At 40.6% G+C, this 15,155-nt stretch overlaps 1 protein-coding gene and 1 long non-coding RNA gene across 2 annotated transcripts in view; both read left to right on the top strand.

Moving 5' to 3' along the window:
- LOC135568439 (uncharacterized) overlaps positions 1–15,155 on the top strand; it is a 58,789-nt gene that overhangs the window by 26,424 nt on the left and 17,210 nt on the right. The window lies entirely within an intron of this gene.
- Positions 4,276–14,468, top strand: LOC135568440 (uncharacterized). The gene is made up of 3 exons (XR_010462629.1): positions 4,276–5,087; positions 10,091–10,171; positions 14,207–14,468. It is a non-coding gene; the product is annotated as an uncharacterized LOC135568440 (long non-coding RNA).

Raw genomic sequence — 15,155 nt, 5'->3', positions numbered from 1 at the left:
AATAGCCTATAGCTTCCCAATTCATAGTCCTAGACAGTGTAGGCCACACTACACATTTAACACGTGGTTAGTGGGCTAATCAATTCAATGACCATAACATAATGTTGGATCTGATTACAGTGGTAAAATCACCAATGTCTATATTAATAGTCCTACCTGTTCTTTTAAAATATATGGTTGATTTTGCAAATACAGGCATGTTAAATGTTTTGGAAAATGAAATCTCTTGTAACAGCTTTTTCTCTGAATATCTTCTTCACTCGATCTGGAAACAAGATCTAATAGGGGCTTAGACCAAACTATTTAACAATTAAAGATTTGTATCGGTTATTTTAGTTGAAAAATAAATTACAGAAATTGTGCCTACGGTGTTTTATATAACATTTCACATTCAAAAACGTTTTATTTTTAACTATGTCTATATTAATACGTAGGGGGATGCATGATATATCTTGAACATATCGGAATCGCCGATATTAGCTAAAAATGCTACGGCCGATGTCTAGTTTAACGCCAGATGTGCAAAACCGATGTGAAAGTTGACGTGCATACCTATATAACGAAGGTGCATGACGTAATGACGCCACGTAAAATGTTGCGCTACACGTGCAATACAGCATTCCTAAACTAGCCCACAATGTCTGCCAAGTCAACAAGTAAACATTTCAGCAAGACAACTCAAAGGTGAAATCCATTAAATCCAAGATAATGGAATTCATTGCCCTTGACAATCAACCGTTCACTGTCGTGGGTGATGTTGGCTTTCGCCGACTGGTCAAGCACCGGTTAACACAACCATTTTTCCGATGTTGCCCTACCGGAGTTACACAGTAATAGCGTCACTGCTATTTGCTTCACGACATACATACTACGGAACGCCGTTTGGGTTTGCGTGTCAAAAATGATACAGTAGCACTGTCAAAGCTGTACAAAAATGTCAACAAGCACTGACCACGAACGATGTGTTAACAATACCGCGTTGGTAATAAAGCATTATTTGTTCGACCGCAACTTCTGGGGTAGCTAGCTTTAACTTGGTAACCTAACTAGCACCAATACAACCAGCCTGAACACAATGGCCAGTAAAAACTGCAGTCATTTTCATTAGCCTTAGCAATGATTTCGGAATCCTTGTAAGTATTAGCTAGGTTGCCACTTGTTGTTCGCCTATTGAAATTGAACGTTATAAACAGCCAGCTAGCTTCTTTAAACTATTGAGCTTGACTGGACCGGGTTATGTGTTGTGAAGCTAGCCGTAATAAGGATTAAGCACAATAGTGGAATTTGCGGTTTGCCTTCAAAATAAAAGTTTGTAATTGAAAGTGATGCAAGTGAATACAAATAGTAGAATTATTCCATACTTTTATTTTGAAGGCTAACTGAAAAGTCCACTATTGTTGCTAATCCTTATTGTGGCTAGCTTCACATAGATGGGTCCGACCACCATTAATCAAATAAGAACTGTCTTATAAATTAGGGTTAGATAATGACACCTTGCTAAATAGTTAGCTAGCTAACTATAGCTACTGTGTCTTTTTTGGCACGCAAAGACCCAAACGGCGTTCCATAGAAGTCCTGGTTGACAATGAAGTGACTGAACAAATGAACGAAACAGCACAGCAAGTAAGTTAAATAAATGGGTTTTGATTATGTTTTAATGGTAATGGGGACATACTTAAATGCCAACAAAATAACTTTTTGGTAACACTTTTGTGGTGTGTGTAACCTTTATTTAACTAGGCAAGTCAGTTAAGAACAAATTCTTATTTTACAATGACTGCCAGGAAGACGCTGGGCCAATTGTGTGCTGCCCTATCGGACTCCCAATCACGGCCAGATTTGATGCAGCCTGGATTCGAACCAGGGACTGTAGTGGCGCATCTTGCACTGAGATGCAGTGCCTTAGACCGCTGTGTCCATGTGTGGGTGTTAACTATTTAACTGTACTAGAATGCTTATAACGCAACTTTTTTTTACATCGGTTTTCGGGTATCAGTTTTTTTGTCAAGGAAAATATCAGATATTGGTATGGGCAAAAATGTTATATCCGTGCATCACTATTAATAGGCCTAACTGTTCTATTAAATATATGGTTGATTTAAAATATTTTTGAAAATGAAACCTGTTGAAAGTGCTTTTTATCTATCTGAATATCTTATTCACTCTATCTGGAAAGAAGATCTAATAGTGGCTGAGACCAAACTATTTAAGAATATAAATATTTTTATCGGTTTCTCCAAATACCTGAGGGGAAATGTCATTACCACCATGTCATAAAATGTGCTATTTTAGTTGAAAAGGAAATGACAGAAATTGTGCCTACGGTGTTTTATATAACATTTCACATTAAAACACTTTGGAAGTTTTCTTAATTATATGTATTCATAATTGTCGTGTCTAAATGTCCATATATGCCTTGATGATACTCAGAAACATGTATTTACCACATCAAAATCTTAATATTTTACATTACTTTAGAAATGATCTTAAGAACAAGCATATGAGGTTCACATATGGGAAAAATAATTTATATCAGTTGTAATTGAATACACTTTTGCCACAAAAATATGTACCGTGATGGTAATGACTTAGCATTGTGGTAATGACAGATTGTGGTGGTAATGACAGAGTGTGGTGGAAATCACATTTCATATAAAACAAATGATGAAAAATACCATGAAACATTTTAATGTCACAGTAGTACATGTTTAATTTGATTGAAGATATAGAACAGACCATTTGTTCCAATTCATCCCAAAGGTGTTCGATGGGGTAAAGGTCAGGGCAATGTGCGGGCCAGTCAAGTTCTTCCACACCGATCTCAACTAACCATTTCTGGAAACAGGAAAGGGCCTTCCCCTAACTGGTGCCACAAAGTTGGAAGAACAGAATCATCTATAATGCCATTGTATGCTGTAGCATTAAGATGTCCCTTCACTGGAACTAAGGGGCCTAGCTCAAACCATGAAAAACAGCCCCAGACCATTATTCATCCTCCACCAAAATGTACAGTTGGCACTCTACATTGGGGCAGGTAGCGTTCTTTGGCATCCTCCAAACCCAGATTTGTCCCTCGGACTGTAGATGGTGAACCTGTGATTCATCACTCCAGAGAACGCATTTCCACTGCTCCACAGTCCAATGGTTAGCTTTACACCACTCCAGCCGACGATTGGCATTTGTGCATGATGATGCCAAGAGTGTGCAAAGCTGTCATCAAGGCAAAGTGTGGCTACTTTGAAGAATGTAAAATAAATACATATATTTTAATGATTTTAACACTTTTTGGGTTACTACATGGTTCCATATGTGTTATTTCAGAGTGTTGATGTCTTAACTATTATTCTACAATGTAGAACATAGTACAAATAAAGTAAACCCCTTGAATGAGTAGGTGTGTCCAAACTTTTGACTGGTACTGTATGTGTATAAAACAATATACTTCAGCACACAATAACAAAATAAACATATTTAATAAAAGCAATCACATTCAACTACATAGAGGTACTCAATCAATAATGTAAACTGCCTGAGTGGCACCAGCACATCTAGCTGCAGCGAACTCTGCAAATTGTTCCACAAATTATGGGCAAAAAAACAAAACGCAGAGTTTCCCAAATATGTGGAGACTGAAGGGATCGCTAGTGTTATCCATTCCTGAGAACGGGTTTGGTAACTTATGATTCTTAACTTAATTTATTAAGTTACATTTGAAGGGAGTTTCTGTAAAATTGCTTGGAAATAAATAAAAGAGAATGCAGCTCTCTTCTTATAGACAGAGAGAGTTTTCATAAATTTTTATACAGACTACGATGATGAGTCCTAACATTGTCCTCTGTGATAAAACGTATTGCAGAATGGTAGACTGCGTGTCAACGCAAATGGTCCAGGTGGCCATTTGATGAATTGTTCAGCAAACTTATGGCTTGGGGGTAGAAGCTGTTAAAGGAGCCTTTTGGACCTCGACTTGGCGCTCGGGTACCGCTTGCGGTGCGGTAGCAGTGAGCCAATTACAAATAGTACATAGTGCTGCCTAAAACAAACTGCAACCATGTACTATATGTTTTTTAGTCATTTATGCATTTATGTGAATTTGGGAAACCTACTATAGGTTAAGTTCACTTACGTTGTGTAGCCTAGTTTTATAGTGTGAACGTTGTCTAATGTGAATGAATGTTTTGTTGTCAATGCTTAGCTACCTGGTCTGTTGAAATTAGATAATTGAACAAGAAAAAACATGATATATTTTTAGAGAGTAAAGAAAGTGACAGACCTGTCAAGACTAACTTTTGTGTCCGTTTCTCTTTATTACTACTTGCCGACTCAGATTAAGTCTGAGGCCTGTAGTGGAACATTGCATAATTAGTCATGCTATCCCGCGTTTTACTGCTTAAAGAATAGTCTCTTGTTATATGCTAGTGTTTTTTCTAATCTGATACAAACTTGTCTTTGTGTGACTTTGTCACAAGACTGAGCGTATAGCTATGATCCGTTAGGTACGTCCGCAGCATCTGACATCCCGTGGGTTTACTATCTACAGGAAGTCACATGTATGGGAACTTGCAGAAAGGAGCACATTATAATGTTTGCTGTTGGGAATGTAGTTAGACGGTGAAGACCTTGGGCTATCAACCTCGTGTTATCTTAAATCTGCACAACAAGTAATTGCCTTTTACACACTTTGTGCCACGTCTACTAAAAGGATGTACTTCTCTATAAAAGCGGAGACCCGTCACTGTTCGTTGGGCCTTAACTGCACAACTGTTGAAGTGCATAGTTGACTGCTCCATTTTAGCTAATCTTATAATAAAGTGTTGTTTGAAAGAATCTGCAGTCTCTCTTATAGAATTTATCTGACAAGCCGGCAACATCGAGAGTGAGGATAAACCCAGCCTGCCTCTCTCCTTCCACACCAAGTCCAGACCTACAGTCACTGGGTCCTGATTGTGACAGAGGAGCCCAGTTTGCACTGCAGGATCCAGAGATGGCATCAGTGAAGCTGGAAGACTGCAGTCAAACACTGGAGCTGAATGTCAACATTAAAGATGAAGAAGAGGAGGAGAAGATTGGGAAATATGTTTCTCATGGTAAGAACAGGTTCTATCTAACTAAGTTTGTGTAATTCATTCCAACTTTCCACTGTGCATAAAAAGTTGCAGTAGAACTGTTTCGTGATGAAATGCTTCAATGAGAAGGTAGATGTTGGTCACGTGTAGCCCAGTTGTGGGTTCGATTCCCACGGGGGACCAGTGCGAAAAAAATATTAAAATGTATGCACTCACTACTGTTCTGCTAAATGACTAATGTCAATTTGCAATACTTTAGGAGATACAGAACATTGCTTTCTTAATTTAATCTGTCACATTATTAAGTAGTTTACGGTAGTCCCCCAGTCACGTGGTGTTTGTTTACAAGCACACAAAGAGAAGAGACCAGAGCCTTGTGAGTCAGTTACTGTTGTGCAGCATATAAATACCTCTAGTCAACTTGTGCACTAGGTAATAGATAAATCACATCGCGTTCATAATTTCGCCCGTTAGATATCTTTCATAAATACGATTTTTCATTATGAAGCTTACGGGTACTACGGTTTGAGTCAGTCACGTGTGTTTGTTTACAATTAAGCACAATTACTACTAATTCACTACTAATGTTTGGAAGAGTACTGGCCACCCCTCTGAGTCTAGCTCCTCTCTAGGTTTCTTCCTAGCTTCCTGCCTCTAGGGAATTGTTCCTAGCCACTGTGCTTCTACATCTGCATTGCTTGCTGTTTGGGGTTTTAGTCTGGGTTCCTGTAAAGCACTTTGTGACATCAGCTGATGTTAAAATGTCTTATTTGGCATGTACAGAGTGTGCAAAACAATAAGAACACTTTGCTAATACTGAGTTAGTTCACAGTTCTGAAACACATCAGTGTGCTGTTGAGTTGGCGCCTTTTCCTAGACCATGTTGCTTTGTGTATAATAGCGACGTTAACCAGCATATCGGTATTGAGAACAGAGCGGCGGAGGCAGCAGGATGAGGAGATGAGAAGACAGTCCTTGCCTTATTGTCTAATAGAATTGAGAGAGGAAACCCCAACTTAAATTGCTATTATAATCATAACTGTTAATTGTGCCTGGCTTTATAAATCTTCCATATATATCTGTAGAAATAAGACAGAACCTGCTCGTGTTGCCTGTTTGTTTAATAGCCTACTGATTCCGTGAGCACCAAGCCACATGCAACATGTCGGATAAACAATGTAACAAATTCTTCTATTTTTAATCTTTGCTAAGCTGTAGGAATTACTTCATGTTTTCATTAAACCAGCCTCTCTGGTATTATTGATCATTCATGTAATGTTCTATACCACTGTTCCAAATGGTCAGAATATTAATATTAAAACCACTCCTTTTTCTGGATCTACATCTTGTTATAATTATTATTATGACCATCATTATGATAATAGGTAATGCCATTATCATTCGTAGGCTTAGTATAGCAGCCTTGTATAACCACCATCTAGCTTGAGGCCTAAGAGCGCATTTGGTTTAGTCTTAACACCTTAACTTACTGAGGACTACATTTCAATACTTGTGTAGGCTACTGTATCAATCAGTCATTCGTCCATGCCATCACACAGCATACCAGTCATTCATGATTTAAAATGCAATCAAGCATTTTAGATTTTAAAGTAAAATTTAAGTGAGCCTTGAACAATTAGCGTAAACAATAAATAAGCCGTTCTGTTTTTGAAAATTGCATTCACGAATGAATGCGACAGTTTTTAGTCTTTGCTGTAAAACAGATGCTCTGGTACACTTATAATTAGTGTTTTTTACATTGTTCCAAACAGTCAGATGATTTTTGTAATCTACCTGTTTGGAACACACAATATGCACTCAGTGTTTGCTCCTTACCTTCTTTTTCTTGATCTCCAGTATTTTCCACAACTAGTCACATTTATTCCAAACATCTGACTTCCCCTTTACCTCCTGAGCAACCAGTAAACATTCTCCCGTTTCGAGTTTGTCACGTCCTCTGCAACCATTTTGCTGTTACAGTGTTCTGAGTTTGTTATAACCAATTTATTGATGTGATTATGATATGCTATAGGTCCTGCCCTATTGGTCACGTGCATGCAATGTATATATGTCTCACAAAGAAAGGCGAGGGAATAGAGAATGTTTTTCCCAAACAAATGAGGGATTTCAGCAACGTAACTTTTCAGTCAGAAATGGCTGTAATTATGTTGCAGCTTCAGTACAATGGACAGTGTGATGAACACTGTTGATGTTCTGTGGTGGTCGCTGCAGCAGGGAAGAGAGAGAGACACAACAGGTGCTAGTCATTTTGTTTTGTAAGTCTGAGCACAATCACATCAAATGCACATTTAAAGATTTAAGCCAATCGATTGGCGGGAAGAAGAGATTACTCTTGGGGTCAGGGACAGCTCTAATGGACTGTACAATGTTTTGAAAGTGTTTCACAGGGAGTCTGGCCCATGTGGACTCAATTTTTTTATATTTATTTAACCTTTATTTAACCAGGTAGGCTAGTTGAGAACAAGTTCTCATTTACAATTGCGACCTTCCCAAGATAAAGCATAGCAGTGTGAATAGACAGCAACACCGAGTTACACATGGAGTAAACAATAAACAAGTCAATAACACAGTATACTTTTTTTTGTGCAAAAGGCATGAGGAGCTAGGCGAATAATTACAATTTAGCAGATTAACACTGGAGTGATAAATGATCAGATGGTCATGTGCAGGTAGAGATAATGGTGTGCAAAAGAGCAGAAAAGTAAATAAATAAAAACAGTATGGGGATGAGGTAGGTAAATTGGGTGGGCTATTTACAGATGGACTATGTACAGCTGCAGCGATCGGTTATCTGCTCAGATAGCAGATGTTTAAAGTTGATGAGGGAGATAAAAGTCTCCAACTTCAGCTATTTTTGCAATTCGTTCCAGTCACAGGCAGCAGAGAACTGGAAGGAAAGGTGGCCAAATGAGGTGTTGGCTTTAGGGATGATCAGTGAGATACACCTGCTGGAGCGTGTGCTACGGGTGGGTGTTGCCATCATGACCAGTGAACTGAGATAAGGCGGAGCTTTACCTAGCATGGACTTGTAGATAACCTGGAGCCAGTGGGTCTGGCGACAAATATGTAGCGAGGGCCAGCCGACTAGACCATACAGGTCGCAGTGGTGGGTGGTATAAGGTGCTTTAGTAACAAAGCGGATGGCACTGTGATAAACTGCATCCAGTTTGCTGAGTAGAGTATTGGAAGCCATTTTGTAGATGACATCGCCGAAGTCGAGGATCGGTAGGATAGTCAGTTTTACTAGGGTAAGCTTGGCGGCGTGAGTGAAGGAGGCTTTGTTGCGAAATAGAAAGCCGATTCTAGATTTGATTTTGGATTGGAGATGTTTGATATGAGTCTGGAAGGAGAGTTTACAGTCTAGCCAGACACCTAAGTACTTATAGGTGTCCACATATTCTAGGTCGGAACCATCCAGGGTGGTGATGCTAGTCGGGCGTGCGGGTGCAGGCAGCGAACGGTTGAAAAGCATGCATTTGGTTTTACTAGCGTTTAAGAGCAGTTGGAGGCCACGGAAGGAGTGTTGTATGGCATTGAAGCTTGTTTGGAGGTTAGATAGCACAGTGTCCAAGGAAGGGCCAGAAGTATACAGAATGGTGTCGTCTGTGTAGAGGTGGATCAGGGAATCGCCCGCAGCAAGAGCAGCATCATTGATATATACAGAGAAAAGAGTCGGAATTGAACCCTGTGGCACCCCCATAGAGACTGCCAGAGGACCGGACAACATGCCCTCCGATTTGACACACTGAACTCTGTCTGCAAAGTAATTGGAGAACCAGGCAAGGCAGTCATTAGAAAAACCGAGGCTATTGAGTCTGTCGATAAGAATATGGTGATTGACAGAGTCGAAAGTCTTGGCCAGGTCGATGAAGACGGCTGCACAGTACTGTCTTTTATCGATGGCAGTTATGATATCGTTTAGTACCTTTAGCGTGGCTGAGGTACACCCGTGACCGGCTTGGAAACCAGATTGCACAGCGGAGAAGGTACGGTGGGATTCGAGATGGTCAGTGATCTGTTTGTTAACTTGGCTTTCGAAGACCTTAGATAGGCAGGGCAGGATGGATATAGGTCTGTAACCATTTGGGTCCAGGGTGTCTCCCCTTTGAAGAGCGGGATGACCACGGCAGCTTTCCAGTCCTTGGGGATCTCAGACTATATGAAAGAGAGGTTGAACAGGCTGGTAATAGGGGTTGCGACAATGGCGGCGGATAGTTTCAGAAATAGAGGGTCCAGATTGTCAAGCCCAGCTGATTTGTACGGTCCAGGTTTTGCAGCTCTTTCAGAACATCTGCTATCTGGATTTGAGTAAAGGAGAAGCTGGGATGGCTTGGGCGAGTAGCTGCGGGGGGGGCGGAGCTGTTGGCCGAGGTTGGAGTAGCCAGGAGGAAGGCATGGCCAGCCATTGAGAAATGCTTGTTGAAGTTTTCGATTATCATGGATTTATCGGTGGTGACTGTGTTACCTAGCCTCAGTGTAGTGGGCAGCTGGGAGGAGGTGCTCTTGTTCTCCATGGACTTTACAGTGTCCCAGAACTTTTTGGAGTTAGAGCTACAGGATGCAAATTTCTGCTTGAAAAAAAGCTGGCCTTTTTGCTTCCCACAGTTGTGTCAAGTTGGCTGGATGTCCTTTGGGTGGTGGACCATTCTTTATACATAAGGGAAACTGTTCAGTGTGAAAAACCCAGCAGCATTGCAGTTCATGACACAAACCGGTGGGCCTGACACCTATTACCACACCCCGTTCAAAGACACTTCAATCTTTTGTCTTGCTGATTCACCCTCTGAATGGCACACAATCCATGTCTAAATTATCTCAATATTTAAAAATCCTTCTTTAACCCGTCTACACTCCTTCATCTACAGTGATTTAACAAGTGACATCAATAAGGGATCATAGCGTTCACCTGGTCAGTCTATGTCATGGAAGTAGCAGGTGTTCATAATATTTTGTATAATCACTGTTTATCACACTGACTTTTATTTCTGATGCTGTTCACACAGGTCACATTGAGACATTCTCTACATCCAGAGAGCAACAGCAGGAAGATCACAGACCTAAGAGGTCTCACCAATGCCCACATTGTAAGAAGATTTTCCCAATTCTTTCAAAGCTAAAAATACACCTAAAAATACACACAGGAGAGAAGTCGTACTCCTGCTCTGACTGTGGCTTGAGATTCTCTCAACAGAGCAGCTTAAAAACAAACCAACGTATACACACAGGAGAGAAACTTTACTCCTGCTCATACTGTGGGTGGAGATTCTCTCAAAGAAGCCACTTAAAATCACACCAACGCATACACACAGGAGAGAAGCCTTACTCTTGCTCTGACTGTGGAAAATGCTTCACAACATCATCTGACCTAACAGTTCACCAGAGAACACACACAGGAGAACAGCCTTTTTCCTGCTCTGACTGTGGGGGAAGATTCTCTCGACAGAGCAGTTTAAAAATACATCAACATATACACACAGGAGAGAAGCCTTACTTCTGCTCTGACTGTGGGAACAGTTTCTCCCTATTGGATACTTTAAAAGCACATGAACGTGTACAAACAGGAGAAAAGCCTTTTTCCTGCTCTGACTGTGAGAAGAGTTTTTCTCAACGGAGCAACTTAAAAATACACCAACGTTTACATACAGGTGAAAAGCCTTACTCCTGTTTGGACTGTGGAAAATGTTTCACACAATTTGATACGTTAAAATGTCACCAGCCACCAGCGTATACATACAGGAGAGAAGCCTTACTCCTGCTCTAAATGTGGGAAGAGTTTCTCTCTACAGAGCAGCGTAAAATCACACCAACATATACACACAGGAGACAAGCCTTACTCTTGCTCTGACTGTGGTAAATACTTCCCAACATCATCTGCGCTAAATGTTCATCAGAGAACACACACCGGAGAGAGGCTTTCCTTCTGTTCTGACTGTGGAAAGAGTTTCTCTCAACACAGCAGCTTAAAGAATCACCAATGTATACACACAGGAGAGAAGCTGTAACGGCTTTCTAGGTGTGGTGAAGGAGAGTCGGACCAAACTGCAGCGTGTAGATTGCGATCCATGTTTAATGAAAACAAACGTAAATACGAATAAACACAAAACACTACAAAACAATAAACGTAATGAAAACCGAAACAGCCTATACTTGTCAACTAAATACAGCGACAGGAACAAAGACACTAAGGACAATCACCCACGACAAACTCAAAGAATATGGCTGCCTAAATATGGTTCCCAATCAGAGACAACGATAAGCACCTGCCTCTGATTGAGAAACACTCCAGACAGCCATAGACTTTGCTAGATAACCCCACTAGCTACAATCCCAAATACATACACACCAAAACCCCAAGACAAAACACACCACAATACAAAAACTCCATGCCACACCCTGGCCTGACCCAATACATGAAGAAAAACACAAAATACTTAGACCAGGGCGTGACAGAAGCCTTATCCCTGCTCTGAATGTGGGAAGAGTTTCACAACATCAAGTGCTCTGACAGTTCATCAGATGGTGCACTCAGGAGATAATCCTTAATCCTGCTCTGACTGTGGGGCGAGATTCTCTCAACAGAGCAACTTAAGCACACCAACGGATACAAACAAGTGAAGCCTTTTGCAGATTAAAAACATTTTTTCCTGGATTGACAATGGACCTGTTTAAAGTAACCTCCCTTTTTGGTAACAAAAGGAGAGAAGCTTCATCAGTTCTCTCAGACCAGCTAAGATTAAAGTCACTCCATCACTTAATTCTCATCTCGTAAAATAATTGGTAACAGTGAATTGGATCAAATGAAGAAAGCGTAGAACACTCTATTGTAATCTTATTGTTTCTCACTGTGATTGAACTGTGCAGAGGAAATGGAGTGTTATAGAATGTTATCCTCTTTGCTTTACTGATCAGTGTGCACTTTGTCCGTTTTGGTGTGTTTTGTTAGCTTCTACTGCAAAAAAATATTGAGAGGACCTTGGGTTTGCCCTTAGCGTTGAATATACTGCTTCCGTCTGAAGTCGTCTGTGGGACTGAGATAGTAGACACAACATGTATCAGATAGAGATGGTGTGATCCGTTTTCTCCATTAGTTTGGGTGGATTATTTTGTTTACTACTAAGGGACTGTATGTTATTTATAATGAGGGATACCTGGAGCAAATTGAATCGCTGAAATAAAAATGTATGCCCCTCCCTTCACTAAAATATATTTTTCCCCGACCCTCTCTGAACACTTGGGGAAAAACAAGTGACTCTCCCCTATACCCAAAATTATAATTAAAACATAAAGTGGATAGCAGAGAACATGCCTATTGTTTACCCTCACTCCTAGAACAGACCAGAGCCTTAGATATGCAGTTTTAGAAACAGTTCTTCATTTTGTAAGCGTCACATGTCAAAGGTTGTGGATTCCCAGAACACCGAATATAATTTTTTATTTCAGAACAGTGCATGATAATGAATGAGGCATACTGCAGCACCCAAGACCTTTTGATTTCTATACAGGCTATTGTTCAAAAATATTCTACAACGGGTTGGTCAAAACAAGCTTTGTGATTGGTTGAGACGTGTTCTAAGCCATTCTAAAAACACATGTCAAAGGTTGTGGATTCCCAGACCACTGTGTACGAGGTTGGGGTGAAAATATATCTATTATAATATAAGCACTGCATGAATCTCATCTTATTTCCATTAAAAAAATCCCTTTTAGAAACTTATTTCATGCAATTCTACATCATTTTACACGACTGGAGACAATCCAAATATTTGTTTTTATACCAGAACGGTGCATGATAATGAATGAGGTATACTGCAGCACCAAAGAGCTTTTGATTTCTATACAGGCTATTGTTCAAAAATATTCTACAACGGGTTGGTCAAAACAAGCTTTGTGATTGGTTGAGACGTGTTCTAAGCCATTCTAAAAACACTGTTTAGCACAGATGATGCAAAAATGGGAATCTTGTTTCCTGTTCTGTCTGACAGATCCCTGCTCATCCACTGGCCCATCAGCCCAGCCAGCCAATTCATTAACTTGATCTCCACTGTAAAAGACATCTAGACATTATTCCCCCTTGCTTTTTTGTTTGCATCAGCGGGGTGTTGTACAAACGTTGCTGTCTTTCTCTCAACATTTGCAACATGGTTTCAATATTGAAATTCGATATGCACTATCCTATTGAGAATTAACGTGTCAGGACGAGACTGACATCTTGTCTCAGCCAGTCGAAATCATGAATCCACAAAATCTTTATGGATATATACAAAGGAATGTCAATTTAAAACCAGGTCAAATTAAATTAAAAGCAGTTACTTTGCTGTTATTCTAGCTGCATGGTTTGATGTGACTGTTAATAGTAGTTGGCTAGCTAGCAGGCAAGGGATAAGAGTGTTGCCAGACAGGGGATAAGAGTGTTGGCAGACAGGGGATAAGAGTGCTGCCAGACAGGGGATAAGAGTGCTGCCAGACAGGGGATAAGAGTGTTGCCAGACAGGGGATAAGAGTGTTGCCAGACAGGGCATAAGAGTGTTGCCAGACAAGGGATAAGAGTGTTGCCAGACAGGGGATAAGAGTGTTGCCAGACAGGGGATAAGAGTGTTGCCAGACAGGGGATAAGAGTGTTGCCAGACAGGGGATAAGAGTGTTGCCAGACAGGGGATAAGAGTGTTGCCAGACAGGGGATACGAGTGTTGCCAGACAAGGGATAAGAGTGTTGCCAGACAAGGGATAAGAGTGTTGCCAGACAGGGGATAAGAGTGTTGCCAGACAGGGGATAAGAGTGTTGCCAGACAGGGGATAAGAGTGTTGCCAGACAGGGGATAAGAGTGTTGCCAGACAGGGGATAAGAGTGTTGCCAGACAAGGGATAAGAGTGTTGCCAGACAGGGGATAAGAGTGTTGCCAGACAGGGGATAAGAGTGTTGCCAGACAGGGGATAAGAGTGTTGCCAGACAGCGTGGCAACGGAACATTTAGAACTGATGGATTCTATTAAAATGTAACATGTTTCAAGTTAAACTGTAGTTAGTGTGTATCCTGTTTAATGAATGATTACTGTGAGGATTAATGGAGTTTAGGACATGAAACTGTGTGTATGCTAATTTAGAAATGTTGACCCAATCAGAGAAGACGAAATTGCCTCGGATCAGAGAGCATGGTCAGGCCCAGAACAGAAGATGGACGGGTTGGGATTCTGACATCTGGCTAAACAAAGAGACGACCATGGACATTCCACAGGGGAAAAGAGGGAAACTCATTGGGGCCATAAAATGTATAGCTGGGGAGGTGACGCCCATAAGGGAAGAGTATAAAATGTGTTGTGAGCTTTTTAAATGCATGCACTCAGCTGACTGTATCCTTGGTATTAAACACTCTCTTAAACTTCTCCTGAGCTTTTGGTCTCAATTCCTTATTGCAAAGAGGCTGCAATAGCATTTTTCTTTTTAACACTATCAAAGCTAAAAATACACACAGGAGAGAATCTGTATCCCTGCTCTGTCTGTGGGAAGAGCTGCAAAATATCAAGGGATCTGATAGTTCAACAGTCAACACTGGAGAGAAGCCCTACTCCTGTTCTGACTGTGGGAAGAGTTTCTCTCAGCAGAACAACTTAAAAGGACACCAACATATAAATGTGAGAATCCCCATCTGTTCTCTGACTGGCTAAGATTAAAATCATTCTATCACTTAATTCTAAATAAATTGTAGCACAATCTATTGTAATGCTATTCTTTCTCACTGTGATTGAACTGTGCAGAGGAAAGGGAGCATTATAGAACATTAGCCTCTCTTTACTTTACTGATCAGTATTCACCTTGTCAGTTCTGGTGTGTTTTGTTAGCTTCTACTGTAAAGATATTGATATGACCTTGGATTTGCCCTTAAGGTAGAATATCCTCTGTGAGGCTGGTTGACTGGGTGGTACTGCTTCCCTCTGCAGGTTTCTGTGGTAATGAGCTGGTAGACACAACATGTATCAGATAGAGATGGTGTGATTATCAGTTATTACCATTCGTTTGGGGGGGGACATTTTTTACTACATAATCTGTACATCAATAAACAAAAGTACATGT

This window comes from Oncorhynchus nerka, unplaced genomic scaffold (assembly GCF_034236695.1).
Source record: "Oncorhynchus nerka isolate Pitt River unplaced genomic scaffold, Oner_Uvic_2.0 unplaced_scaffold_1612, whole genome shotgun sequence".
Classification (NCBI taxonomy): Eukaryota; Metazoa; Chordata; class Actinopteri; order Salmoniformes; family Salmonidae; genus Oncorhynchus; species Oncorhynchus nerka.
The sequence above is the reverse complement of the archived record's forward strand: the minus strand, read 5'-3'. Positions and strand labels throughout refer to the sequence as shown.